Raw genomic sequence first — 12,822 nt, 5'->3', positions numbered from 1 at the left:
CTAGACATCTAACACTTCTAATTGGAAATAACGAGCCTTTACATATTAAATCAGTAGAAATAGGAAACGCCCAGAACAATCTTTATGAGCCTCCCAAGATTTCCTGTAGCCCCTGACAGCTCCCAGCAGCTTCTCCATGGAGATCATACGCACGCGGGCGCGCGCTCTCGCCCAGCCCAAAAGCCTCCGTGCACAGAGGTTTATCACACTATGATTAAGAAAAAAAAAAAAAAAAAGTAATGCCAGGGAGAGAAAGAGACAGACGTACCCTCCACTCCCGCCACCCCCCACCCCAGCCCCAGGATGCTCCTGGCATGGAAATTCTATAAGCCCTTCCACACCCTGCGGCAAAGCACTTTTATCCCTTGGGCAACTCAGAGTCCCGAATGTCAGGTCTCATTTCATTCTTGTTCTGTAATTTCTGCTCCATGGACGTGGAACACACCTTTTCAAAAAAAAAAAAAAAAAAAAAAAACACAACTGCCTTAAGATCTGGAACAACTGGCGGGGGGGGGGGGGGGGGGGGGGACCTGTTCCTCAAAGCCCATTTGGGACCGGTCCCTTTCCTCAAGAAACCAGTCCGGCCAAGTGACGCGAGGCAAGTCGACCCCAGCTCAGTAGGGGCCCCCCCGCGAAGCAATTCATCAAAATTAAAATATTTCACAGATCATTTCTTCCGAAAAGTTTTCATGCTGTCAATAATCTGCAATTATTTTCCTCTCGGAGTGGCAGTTCCTGCTGCCATCATCATCATCATCATCATTAATAACAATAATAATAATAATAATAATGAACCAAGCCAGGCCCGGAATGTCGGGGGACCCTCGGGGCGCGCCCCCACCCCCAGCTGGCGAGCGCCGGCCGGGAGAGCCCGCCCTGGGACCGAGGCGCGCGGGTCCTGCGCCGTCGCCCAAGGGGACCGAGAGAACAGACCCCACCCCGCGGCCGGGCCTCGTGCGCCGGGACCGCGCCGGGGGAGCGGCCGCCCCCCGCACTCACCATCGCCCCTCGCCGGGCTCCGGGCCGACGCCAAGTTCAAACCTCGCCGCGGCTCGGAGGCGGCGGCGCAGGGCATCGCCCGCGGTTCCGGCCGCGCTCAACAATGGGCGGCCCGGCCGCGCCCCGCGCCCCGTGCCCCGGGTCCGGGTCCCGGCTCCTGCGGCTGCGGCGCGGCGGGTGCGGGGCGCGCGGCTCCGGGCTCGGGATCCCGGCGCGGGGGACCGGGGGGTGCGGGGGCGCGCGACGACCACGCCTCCCGGCCGCGGGGCCGCTCCGGAGGGGCCGCGGCGCGCTCGGCGCTCGCCCCCAGGTAATCCCGCAGGCGGCCTCGGGGATTGGCCCGGGCGCTCGGGGCCGGATCTGCATGTCAATGGCAGAGGCGGTCCCCGAGGTCGGCGAGCGGACTCCGGCGGGGGAGAGCCCGGCTCCCCTCGCCCCGCCGTGGCCCTCGCGGGACCGAGGGGACCGCACGCCGCCGCCCGCGCCGCCCCCTCCGCGGCGCTCGGAGCCGAGCCCGGCCCCCCCCCCCCCCCCGCCCCCATTCCGAGACGGAGCGGACCCGGGAGCCCCGCGCCGACTGCGGAAGCCCGCGCTCGCTCTCGGGGCCCGCGCGGTCGGCAACGGCTCCAACGACGCACGAACGGAGCAAGGTAAAAAGTTCACAGCTCGGAGGGGGAACAGAAAAGCTCACGTTACATGGAAAATAACCATCCTTTCCCTCCGTGCGTCGTCGGGTCGGTACCAGCCCGCCGGGGAGACGCCGGCTGCGGCCGATCGGCGCGCCCCGCGGCCGCCTCCCTTCCCGGCCCTGTTTTGTCTCGGGAGCATCACCCCGGGGAGAGGCACGTGACTGCGCGGCGGCCGGGCTGTCCCTCCCGCGGCCGGCCCCAGCCTCGCCAACGCCGGGTCCTAGACAAGGTGCACGTACGCGCTTGTTCTGCACTAGTGATCTCGCTGCCCTGTTAATAATGCTCTTCGGGAAGGTATGCGCCTGTGGGTTCATCTTCTTTAAAGCCCTCGAGGCCTCCTTCAATGGAGGAAGGATTTTTCCCTTAGACTACCTTACCTTCCTTAATTGCGCTCCCATGTCCTCGCCGGAGATGGAGATAACAGAAGCGTCTGAGATCGGTTTTCTTTCTTCTCACTCAAGCGGAATCCCTGTTGTTAAAATTTCAGGTTCTGTATTTAAGGCAGTAAGTGCACGTACAGACTCAGACAAGAGAATGCCTCATTAGGTAGGAACTAGAAGCCCGAGTTCCCGGAGAGCTGAAACCTCTCTTCTTGACGCGGCTGCAGTCTTTGTTACAACCTGGCCAACTGCAGAAGCCGTAGCCCCCACGGCAGGGTCACAGCAAACCTCTCCTGAAACCTTTACGCACAGGCTTCCTTCCCCTTCAGGCTGGATGCAGTCTTCCATATGGTACTACAAACTTGCACAAACACCTGTACACCTGCCCCATAATCAACACACACACACACACACACACACACACACACATTGCTGCAGGTTGGAAGCTGGGAGGCTCAGGTTGCCTGCTCCGTGTTTAATGTCCCATGGGAATCTAGTTTTGGGTGAAAGTGATGTTCACAACCTCAGCTTTGAATAAGTGGTGAGCCCTTCAGTACAGACAGCACGTCACGTCTGCCACCATGTTGAGGACTTGAGAAGTATCAGCTGGAAGACACAGCCGCGAGTTCTGCAGGCAGAACAGAGGAGACCTATTCTGCTGCTGCTTTTTCTAGTTTCCTGAGGGCTCCGGTTCGGGTGAAACCTCATGAGGGTGGAAGAGATCCTTCTATTCCTGCATAAAATATCGCTTTAAATTGGTGATGAAAAACATACTTTAGGTCCAAATCTTACCTCCCACACCGCCTATATTATATCAGAGAAATCCATCACTATGATGGAAATCCCTAGGCTTCCCTTGTACCGCACCTTCTGGAGCAATGCTTTGACTTGCATCCGTAACATAGAGGCATTGTCAGATATTTGTAGATGAAGAGAAAAGAACCTGTCTCATGGGATCAAAGCTGAGCTTGGAAATGAAGAAACCCCTATTCAGAATGCCGCTAACGTACCTGCACAACGAGGGGCAAGTTCCCTCACCTCACCCCTCAGTTCTGCTGCAGAAGGGTCTTCCTCCAGAGAGCAGAACTGATAAATGACCTTGGAATGGCTCCATGTATCAAGAGGAGAGATGGCTCGACTCCAAGACCATTAAAGATGGTCTCTGTAAAGTTATGCTGCCTTTCAGTTCCTATTAAAACTGTACTCCGGGGGACCGCGCGTGCCTCAGTGGGTTAAGCATCTGACTCTTGAAATCAGCTTAGGTCTTAGTCTCGGGGTGGTGAGTCAAGTTCCTTACGTGGAGCTTACTTTAAAAAAAAAAAAAAATAAAGAAAGAAAGACTGTACCCAGAAATGGTGCTTTCACAGTAGTATCCAAAGCATTTTTTAAAAGATTAAAACAAATATATTGATCAAGAAAGAAAGCTTTAAAAAAATACCAAGATCTTTTTTATTTTAAGAGAGAGAGAACTCGCAAGCTGGAGGAGAAGCAGACAGAGGGAGAAGGAGAAGCAGGGAACTCAGCAGGGAGCCCCGTGCAGGGCTCGATCCCAGGACACTGGGATCACGACCTGAGCTGAAGGCAGAGGCTTAGAGACACAGCAGAGTGTCATATAGAAGGTCCACCAAGGTGGTGATGGCAGAGTGGTCGTAAGTCAGAAACAGGGGTGGTGACAGGATGCCCGGCCGCGGTGGCACATCTGGGCACTTGGTGCTTCATCTCCTCCCGTTTCTCTTAAATACATTTCAACTTCTAAGCCCAAACTTCAGTTTGAGATAAACAGGCTAAGCTAAAAATATTTAAAATCACATCAGATTGACTATGCTAATTCCAGGCGGATTGATTCATACTGTACACACATTCAGAGGCTTGGTTCTTCCCTACAACTGTCAGGTCTTGTTAGTAAGGAGAAACCTGTGACAACGAATATCTTTTTCAAACAAAAAGCTTCACAAATTTAGGTGATTTTCATATATCTCAAAATCTGTGTTTCTTGAGATTACAGATTCAGCCATTATTCTTTGAGTTATTTAATTTCAATTAGTCTAATACATTTAATTAATCATAGCCTTAAAGAAATTACATATAGAAATCATATATGCAATGGGGTTCTGAATTTTTTTTCACAAATTTAGCTTCTTTCCTGTTTTAAAGTAGTATAGCTCTGAAATATATTTTGTACTTTAAACTAGTAAGTTAAAGCTCACATAGGGGCACCTGGGTGGCTCAGTGAGTTCAGCATTTGACTCATGATCTCAGCTCAGGTCTTGATCTCAAGGTCATGAGCTGACGCCCCATGCTGGACTCCATGCTAGGCAGGCAGCTGACTTAGTAAAAAAAATTAAATTTCACTTAGAAATAGTCAATCATTACTTCTTACTAATTTTGCCAACATTGATTGTTTCCATAACTCCAAATAAATGAAGTATTAATGTGAAAACTATATTTGAATCACAAAAATCTTTGCTAAATGACAATATCAGTCTCTTCTTGCCACTGCCATGCAATAAATCCCCTGGTTCATCTATACTCTTCTTTTGACTGTGACACCTTCAAAAAACAAAGTCAATATCTGTTGAATATTGAAAGTCAGTTCTAGGGACTATTTAATAGACAATGCAAAAGACTCACCAAGAGGAACAAATATACGTGAGACGTGGGTTCTTGTAAGCAAACCGGAAGACTCGTAACTACAGGGAACAAACTGAGGGTTGCTGGAGGGGAGGTGGGTGGGGGATGGGCATGAAGGGGGGCACTGGTTGTGATGGGCACTGGGTGTTGTATGTAAGTGAGGAATCACTAAATTCTACTCTTGAAGCCAGTGTTACATAGATGTTAACTAGATAGAATACAAATAAAAATTTGAAACAAAAAAAAATAAAATGGACTGTGGAAAACCTGGGGGTGGGCGTCGAGAAATACGGGTTCTTGCTTCAGAGAGAAAATATCAGGAGAGCGTTTGGGGTGCTTCCTTCTCAAATAGGTAGTCAGGCTTAATGCGGACATAATTTCTAATGTAATATTCACTTTAGTAAATATTCTAATTTTTTTGAACTGCTCACAGTGTCAAAAACAAGTAAACCGCCATCCTAGTGAACAAGATGTGAAAATGGATATTTACAATAAGAAAGTTCATTTAAGACGACGCCAACCGTCAGAAGTAATTCAGTTTCATGAGGTGGCGATCGTAACGTGGAGGGGAAAATCCTGTAGGATCGTTCAGCTTCTCCGTTCCTTGTCTTCTCAGCCAGTCTTCCCCCATCACAGTCCTTTCCTGTAAAGGACCCAGGGAGCCCCCAGGGGTCCCAGCTAACAGGTCCCCCACTCCCTCTCCTTATTTAAGGCATCCTCTCCTGCGGGCACCTGACTCTTTTTTTTTTTTTTTAAAGATTTTATTTATTTATTTGACAGAGAGAGACATCACAAGTAGGCAGAGAGGCAGACAAAGAGAGAGAGAGGGAAGCAGGCTCCCCACTGAGCAGAGAGCCTGACGTGGGGCTCAATCCCAGGACCCTGAGATCATGACCTGAGCGGAAGGCAGAGGCTTTACTCACTGAGCCCCCCAGGCGCCCCCCGGCAGCTGACTCTTACTGACAAAGTCACTGCTGTGTTTTCTGTTCTTTGGGGCCCTAGGACCAGGGTCTCAAGTAAAGGTCTTTAGGGAACCTGTCACCTGGAAAGCTACTTGGTGTCTTGCAGAGGCCAGAACCCAAGGAAAAGAGAGGGCAGGACTAGGTCGGTCAAAGTGCACACACTGTGTGGGCCGCTACAATTGCACGGCGGTAGGGGGCAGATCATGGGATCTCGCATCCCAGGGGGCCAGATCTGGGATCTTGCATCAAAGCTGCACAGGTCTAAATGGAAGCCAGAAGAAGAACAGAGCAACGAAACTAAGAGATGAGCCTCGAAGGGACCGCTTCGCGGACATGGAGGAGACAGGGGACATCTCCAGTGCTGTAGGGGGTCAACGATGAAAGGAAGAGTGACTCATGCCAGCAGCCTCGGGTCACCAAGGAGACAAGGACGGACAGCATTCTCTTGGGAAAGTTTTGGCGGAAAGATTAGAATTGCATCCTGGAAATCAGAAGCAACCAAATCAGAAGCAAATCAAAATCAGAAGCAAGCGCTCGTATTGGAAATGGTTAGATGAATTCCGAAGCAGATCATGCCACAATGACAAGGAGAAAGACCTAGAGGTAGTACCCAGAGATCTCCATAGGATTAAGCCACATGATATACAACATTTAGTACATTTTATACAAGTCTAGGGAAACCTCTGAAAGTAAATACTAAACTATTCCTGGGCAGTAGAACTGCAAGAAGAGAAATCCTGGGGGCTAGCCATAAATTTACGTTTTGCTTTTATTTATTTATTTATTTTTAAAGAATTTATTTATTTATTTATTTGTCAGAGAGAGAGAGAGAGTGCGCAGAAGCAGGCAGAGTGGCAGGCAGAGGGAGAGGGAGAAGCAGGCTCTCCGCCGAGCAAGGAGCCCGATGCGGGGCTCGATCCCAGGACCCTAGGATCATGACCTAAGCGAATACAGTGGCTTAACCCACTGAGCCACTCAGGTGTCCCTACCTTTTGCTTTTAAATACCTCTGTAGGATGGGGGCATTTTTGAAAACAATAATCATAAGTTAGTCTTTGAATTAAATGCTTACCATAAAGATTTCAATAATCACCAAAGCACCCTGAGTTCTGAAATGTTTCAACCAAGTCTGCTAACGTTGATAAATGGGGTATTTTATTTCTTCCCACGCTTGCCTCTCACTTTCCCAGGCTGAGGCTTCGTCAGACCGCAAGGCACAACCCAAGGAATCGAGTCTGTCCCCAAAGCTTAGCTGGAGCTGCCACAGCTTCAGGGTGAAAACTCCGTTTCCTCAGAGTCTGGGTATTGCGAGGCTAATAGGGAAGGAGGGAGGAGAAGGTGGAAAATGAAGAGTAGGGAGAGGAACGAGAGAAAGGGACGGGGAAGGGGGGAGAGGACGAGAGGTGACCGCTCCAGGGTGGAAGACAAGGCTGAGCGCGGGACGGAGACCCGAAAGGAACATCTGGGTCCCGTAACGTGACCATGTGCTCAGACACATGCGTTAAGGAAAACACGAGGAAGAGCCGACAGCAGACTTGACCCCAAAGAGGCGGCATGGGAACATGTTGGCTTTCTCACGTTACTTTTATTGTGTTACAGTATTTGTTACAATAGCAAATAATAACCTTTTTTTTTAAAAAGTAAACTCGACCCTCAACATGGAGCTCCAAGTTAGCAACCCCAAGACCAAAAGTGGCGTGCGCTCCGCGGACAGAGCCAGCAGGCGCCCCAGTAACATCAACTAATAAAAAGTGTCAAAACAAGGCACACTGTAGACAAACGATCATGAACAAGGAGAGAAACGATTCGGCAAACCTGCCTTTATGGCCACTTGGGCACGTCACAGCCTAAAGCCTTCACCCTTCCCCTAGACACATCGTCTAAGAAATACAGTATTTGTTATCGGGAAGGACTTGTGTAATGTTGGGGTAATAAGCGTTTTCAGACAAAAATGTCATAGAAAGGGAGGGTGAAATTCTAGAAGTTAAGGGAGTTATACACCACCAGCAGCTTGGATGACAATGTCTTGAAGGTAAAGAAACGTCAGCCGGGCCCCCCAGTGGGGGACGACAGCCGTCACTAGTTCTGGGCACATCACGCACGGGTACCTGTGACCCTCTCGTGTTGCTGCTGTGTCACCGATGACTCTACACCCCTTTCTTTTCTGGACACGAGGAAATAATTTCTATGTCTTCAGTAATCTGAGAGTGTCACGTAAGGAGAATGCTGTTCTGGACATGATTTGGACATACCAGATATTTTGCTTGGATTTTGATTGGCAGAAGATCATTCCGGAAGTTTCAGAAGAGCCTCAGAGAAGACCTTCCCATTGACCTTTTCTCTGCCCCTTTCTTCCCTTCCTTTCTCTCTCCTTGGCCCATTTCAATTCAAATACCGCCTGCTGAGGACCTGCCAAGTGTCAGGCTTTGAGGATCTCAAGCTGGATGAGGTCCTAGCCTTGATGTCCCAGTGCTCAGCAGAAACTGGGACACCTGAAGAAATTATCTCAGCACCACGTGGTAAGAACAGCAGAGTGTGGTGATCAAGAGTGTGGACTGAGGGGCGCCTGGGGGGCTCAGTGAGTTAAAGCCTCTGCCTTCGGCTCAGGTCATGATCTCAGGGTCCTGGGATCGAGCCCTGCATCGGGCTCTCTGCTCAGCAGGGAGCCTGCTTCCCCCCCCCCCCCTCTGCCTGCCTCTCTGCCTACTTGTGCGCTCTGTCAAATAAATCTTAAAAAAAAGAAAAGAAAAGAAAAGAAAAAGATTGGGAAGAATACTCAGTCAGAGCCCATGTTTTCTCCACAACGGACACCACAGCTTTCTAGGACTCACAAACAGGGGTGAAGAGAGTCCGAGAGAAGCGAAGGGAAGTTAGAAGCTGGGGTAACTCTGAGTCCCACACGGGGCAAGACAGACACTCCAGATACGCTTGGGGATTTGCAAGCAGAAGGTCTACAGGCCCCCAAGCAAAAGTCTGGAGAGCAGGCCTCGTCCGACAGCTGCTGGAGCTCAGCAGGAGTCAAAGAAACGTCTATGTGAGGCAGCTGGGCAGGAGACAGCGCCACGCCTTCCACCAGTGCTCCCGACCAGGGTGGTCCAGGAGACGCAGGATGTTTCTGGAAAAGCCAAGACGGCACCGACGCCGGATGGATCTGAGGCGGCGGCAGACCGACCCTCCCAGCCTGGACGGTAACCAGACACATCAGACAGCAGCACGGGCGGATGGTGACGTGGAGGTCAAAGGAGCGACTCAGCCTCCCTGTGACACACGTGTCCCCCTGCCTCTGCTTCAGGCCCTCATAGCTCCGCCACAACCCAGGAGCTGGAGGAGCCTGGGAATCAGCTGAGACAAAGCTCCTGTCTGTGCCGAATGAGCTCTCGAAACAGAAATTACAGTCCGTTTCTAGAAAGGAAGCAGGTACATTCCCCCATAATTGTGTTTGTGGCTCAAGATTTGTGCCCAGCAAACATGAACGAGGCACAGCACCGTGTGTCCAGCCTGTGAGAACTCAAAACAAAACAAAACAAAACAGAACACTGCTGTTTTTATTTTGATTCATCTGTGTGCCAGTAGCAGAGAGACTGTGTCAGGGAAGGGCCCAGAAATGTGTGAGAGAGGTCCTGAAGAGCGTGCAGGCGCTTACTGCGGTAAGAAGAGGAGGGGAGAGAAAGGTCAGGTCAGAAAGTCCGAAGGTCTGGAAGCATCTTAGAGGACAGGCTACTTGGGTATCTGCAAGGTACATGGTAGGGCGGGGGCGGGAGGCAGACCGAGTAGACGGAGAGGCAGATGAGGAAAACGAAGCCTTTGGGGCCATCTTCATGATCTGCACTTTATCCTGTAGGCGAAGAGAAATCGCTAGAAGTTACACCGACATCCTGATAAGGTCTGCACCTTGAAGGAGTCACACCAATGTATGTGGAGGAGGGACTGAGTGGGACGGGCCGGGCTCACTCATTCTGACCATAGGGCCTGCGGGAGAGTCCCATGCCTGTGAGGCCAGCATTGCCTTGTGGCTAAGAGTGCAGGCTCCGGAGCAGGACACTTGGAATCCTGGCCACAGGCCCTGCTGTGTGACCTTGGGCCTGTCATTACCTGCCCATGAAGCAAATTCCTCATCTACAAAATGAGAGCTTAAAAACCAAACCCGAGGGGTGCCTGGGGATCAGTTGGTGAAGCGTCTGCCTTCGGCTCAGGTCATGATCCCGGGGTCCCGGGATGGAGCCCCAAGTGGGGCTCCCTGCTCAGCGGGGAGCCAGCTTCTCCCTCTCCCTCTGCCTCCTGCCCCCTGCTCATACTCTCTCTTTCTCTCTCTCAAATAAATAAATAAAATCTTTAAAACAAAACCAACATTGAGTGCTAGGATTGCTGGGGGTCTAGCTGTGAGGTGCACAGAACAGACTCTGACATAAAATAAGCACTTACTGGATTTGGCTCTTATTAATTCGGTTGCATTTAAAGTCAAGATTAACTGGATATGGGGAGAATGAGGATTCTGTGGGATAATCACGGTAAAATCTTCAACTCCTGGTCTTCACGTAAATGTTGGTCACAAGCAAAATTTCAGGAAGAAAATCCTTGTTGTAAATTTGCTTGTAGAAGGCACAGGTCGGGTGCAGGGCAAGCAAGTCGGCCTGGCCAGGGTTCCAGGCCTTTGTGCCGGAGCAGGTGTTTCTCCTGTTTCACTCTGCGGCTCCGAACGGGGCTGCCTGTGCTACCACAGCTGTCCCCTCCCCGTCACGGCAGCACCCTTCTGGAGCAAGGTGACGGGCGCTTGGTATGTGAAGGGCTTCTGCCTCTTGGAGAAGTCATGTGGTATAAGTGACAGTGAGTACCAACGACCCTGGGTCCTGAAAGGTAGAACCCCGCAAGTGACAGGTCGTTAACAGCCTGGGTTCAGCGGCAGTGCAGATGCGGGCACGGCATGACCTTGTCCTTGGGGAGAGCGCAGCAGGGCAAGTAGGCAGGTGGCGTGGGCGAGGGCAGACCAGGCCGAGCCGGCCGGCATTGGCCGCCAACCAGCACCTGCGCAGGAGCACCAACATTCTTTCCCGTCAAGGAAAGCCAGGCTGTTTTTTTTTTTTTTTTAACTTTTTTTGAAAAAGATTTTATTTATTCATTTGCGAGAAAGAGAGCGTGAGAGAGCAGGAGCCAGAGAGAGGGGCAGCGGGAGAGGGAGAAGCAGGCTGCCCCAAAGCGGGGCTCGATCCTGAGACCCTGGGATCATGACCTGAGCCAAAGGCAGAGGCTTAACCCACTGAGCCACCCAGGTACCCCCAGGAAGGAGGGTATCTTAATAGATGATGTCCAAGCACTGTAAGAACTGAGGATTGAAATCTGTTCTGGGACATAATGCAATACATTCTGATGGAGGCTTTAAATTTGTTCTTTCCCTTTCTAGAAAAATAGTCCTGTTTCTGCAGATACAGATGAGGATGAATAAGGATCGGGGGACGTGTGAAGAGGAAGAAGCATAACCCGCTGAGAGATGGAACGCAGCGCAATTCCTGGCGCTGGCTTGCCCTTTGTAGTTTCACAGAAACTGCTTCCCTCGGAGTCCGCGTGAGGACGGGTGCGGAGGGGGTGCCGGGGGGGACAGGGCGGGAGCCGAGAGAAAAGGCAAGACCAAGGGAGAGTAATCGGGATGGAAAACCCCTGCATGCCTGGAGCGCGGTGGGCGGAGAGCCTGAGGGCAGGCTGAGGTGCCTGAGTGTGACCACGTGTGATGCCTGAGGAGCCCGCAGACGTGGCTGTGGAGACGGGCGCTCCTGTTGTGAACTCGCATACACACCGAGCCACTGATTCATGGAAATCTGCTTTAATGACTGAAAGTCTCTTGTTATTCCACTGCGTGCTAACCTCTGACTTATTTGTGGTTAAAGAACCGTTTCTGTGACCCAGAGAAGTCGTCAGAGTCACCCACAATGGTTTCTTTATAACAATGCACAGCTTCAATAAAAACAAGATTCCTTTTTAAAAGAAACGCCCCATAACTTGGCACTTCTCTTTACCTTGTATCAGAATTTTAACCTTTCCAAAAGGACATCTTAATTTTATTCATAGCATCAAAACACCTGTTCTCCTGGCTAGGTTTCTTCCTAAGACGGTGTTCTATGAAATCTTGCATTTAAATATTTTTTTTTTCAAGACCTTATTTATTTGAGAGCGAGAGAAGGCAAGCAAGAGCATGAACCCGGGGGAGGGGCCGCGGGAGGGGGAGAAGCAGGCCCCCCACGGAGCAGGGAGCCCCACTGGGACTCCATCCCGGGACGCTGAGATCATGACCTCCGCTGAAGGAAGACGCCTAACTGAGCCACCCAGGCATCCATATATAAATATTTAAACATTTAAATGTCATCAACACTGCCACATCTGCTTTAAGAAAAACCCAAGGTGCTACAGAAGTATAACTTCAAGGGATAAAAACAGGGAAAGTCGCGAAGGTAAAACCAGTTGGAATTTCTGAAATGTGGATGACTCACTTTGATGATTTACGGCTACTAAGATTTAGATGATATGGTGTTTAATGTCTACAGATTTTTCAAAAGGACGTAAATCCTATTTGGTGTATTAAGTTTAAAAAAAAAAAAAAAACTTTTTATCTTCATTTATAAGCTTGGTTTTGAAAATAAAATTTTCCACGAGCTAGTTGGCAGCTTCATTGGTCTCGAAGCATTAGCTTCTCTGGCTCTCAGAAGAAAAACAGAGAAATTAAATGTCACTCCTGTTTACTTCTCTGGCAGTCTCACTTTATTGACTCCAAGAAGCCAGTTCAACTGCCTTATTCTTTAAAAACCCACAAGCAACGTGCTTTTAAAGAGTCTAGTCGCCACGCACCACGATAACAGTTCATTTTCCCCGATCGCCTTCATTCCGCCCAAGTCACACAGTTTTATGTTGCACTTTCACATGTAGATTCAAGCAATGACAAAAATTCCCTTTACTCTCCAGTTGATTTGGTTTTGAGCCCAACTTTCTCCCAGTAGGTGTTCAGGAAACTCTTCTACTCCAAGCCGGATATCAGGGTTATTCCGCATACTTTAGAGCTCTTGCCTAGGAACCAGAAGATAAGATCGGAGAGAAAACTCATTTTTAAAGTTCTTGTAATCTGCACCTTTGGGAGGTGTCCAGAGTGCACTTATGCTGGCCAAAGGCAAGAAGGTCA

General features: G+C 50.3%; 1 protein-coding gene and 1 long non-coding RNA gene across 7 annotated transcripts in view; one reads left to right on the top strand and one right to left on the bottom strand.

The window, feature by feature from the left end:
* Positions 1-12,822, bottom strand: part of SHROOM3 (shroom family member 3) — a 291,226-nt gene that overhangs the window by 69,509 nt on the left and 208,895 nt on the right. The window contains exon 2 of one of the 6 annotated variants that reach the window (XM_045079909.1): positions 2,066-2,157. The exons of 3 other annotated variants lie outside the window; for them this stretch is intronic. The gene's annotated coding sequence lies outside the window, so the exon portion shown is untranslated. Of the gene's footprint in view, positions 1-999; positions 1,295-1,695; positions 1,781-2,065; positions 2,158-12,822 lie in introns of those variants that run through there. 2 more of the 6 variants (XM_045079907.1, XM_045079906.1) reach the window with 2 other exon arrangements.
* On the top strand, positions 1,896-11,650 carry LOC123392040. The gene is made up of 2 exons (XR_006606730.1): positions 1,896-1,982; positions 11,059-11,650. It is a non-coding gene; the product is annotated as an uncharacterized LOC123392040 (long non-coding RNA).

Source organism: Mustela putorius, unplaced genomic scaffold (genome assembly GCF_011764305.1).
Source record: "Mustela putorius furo isolate JIRA1106 unplaced genomic scaffold, ASM1176430v1.1 tig00000430_pilon_pilon_pilon, whole genome shotgun sequence".
In the NCBI taxonomy this organism is placed as follows: Eukaryota; Metazoa; Chordata; class Mammalia; order Carnivora; family Mustelidae; genus Mustela; species Mustela putorius.
Note: the sequence above shows the minus strand (reverse complement) of the source record. Positions and strands in the feature narration are given on the sequence as shown.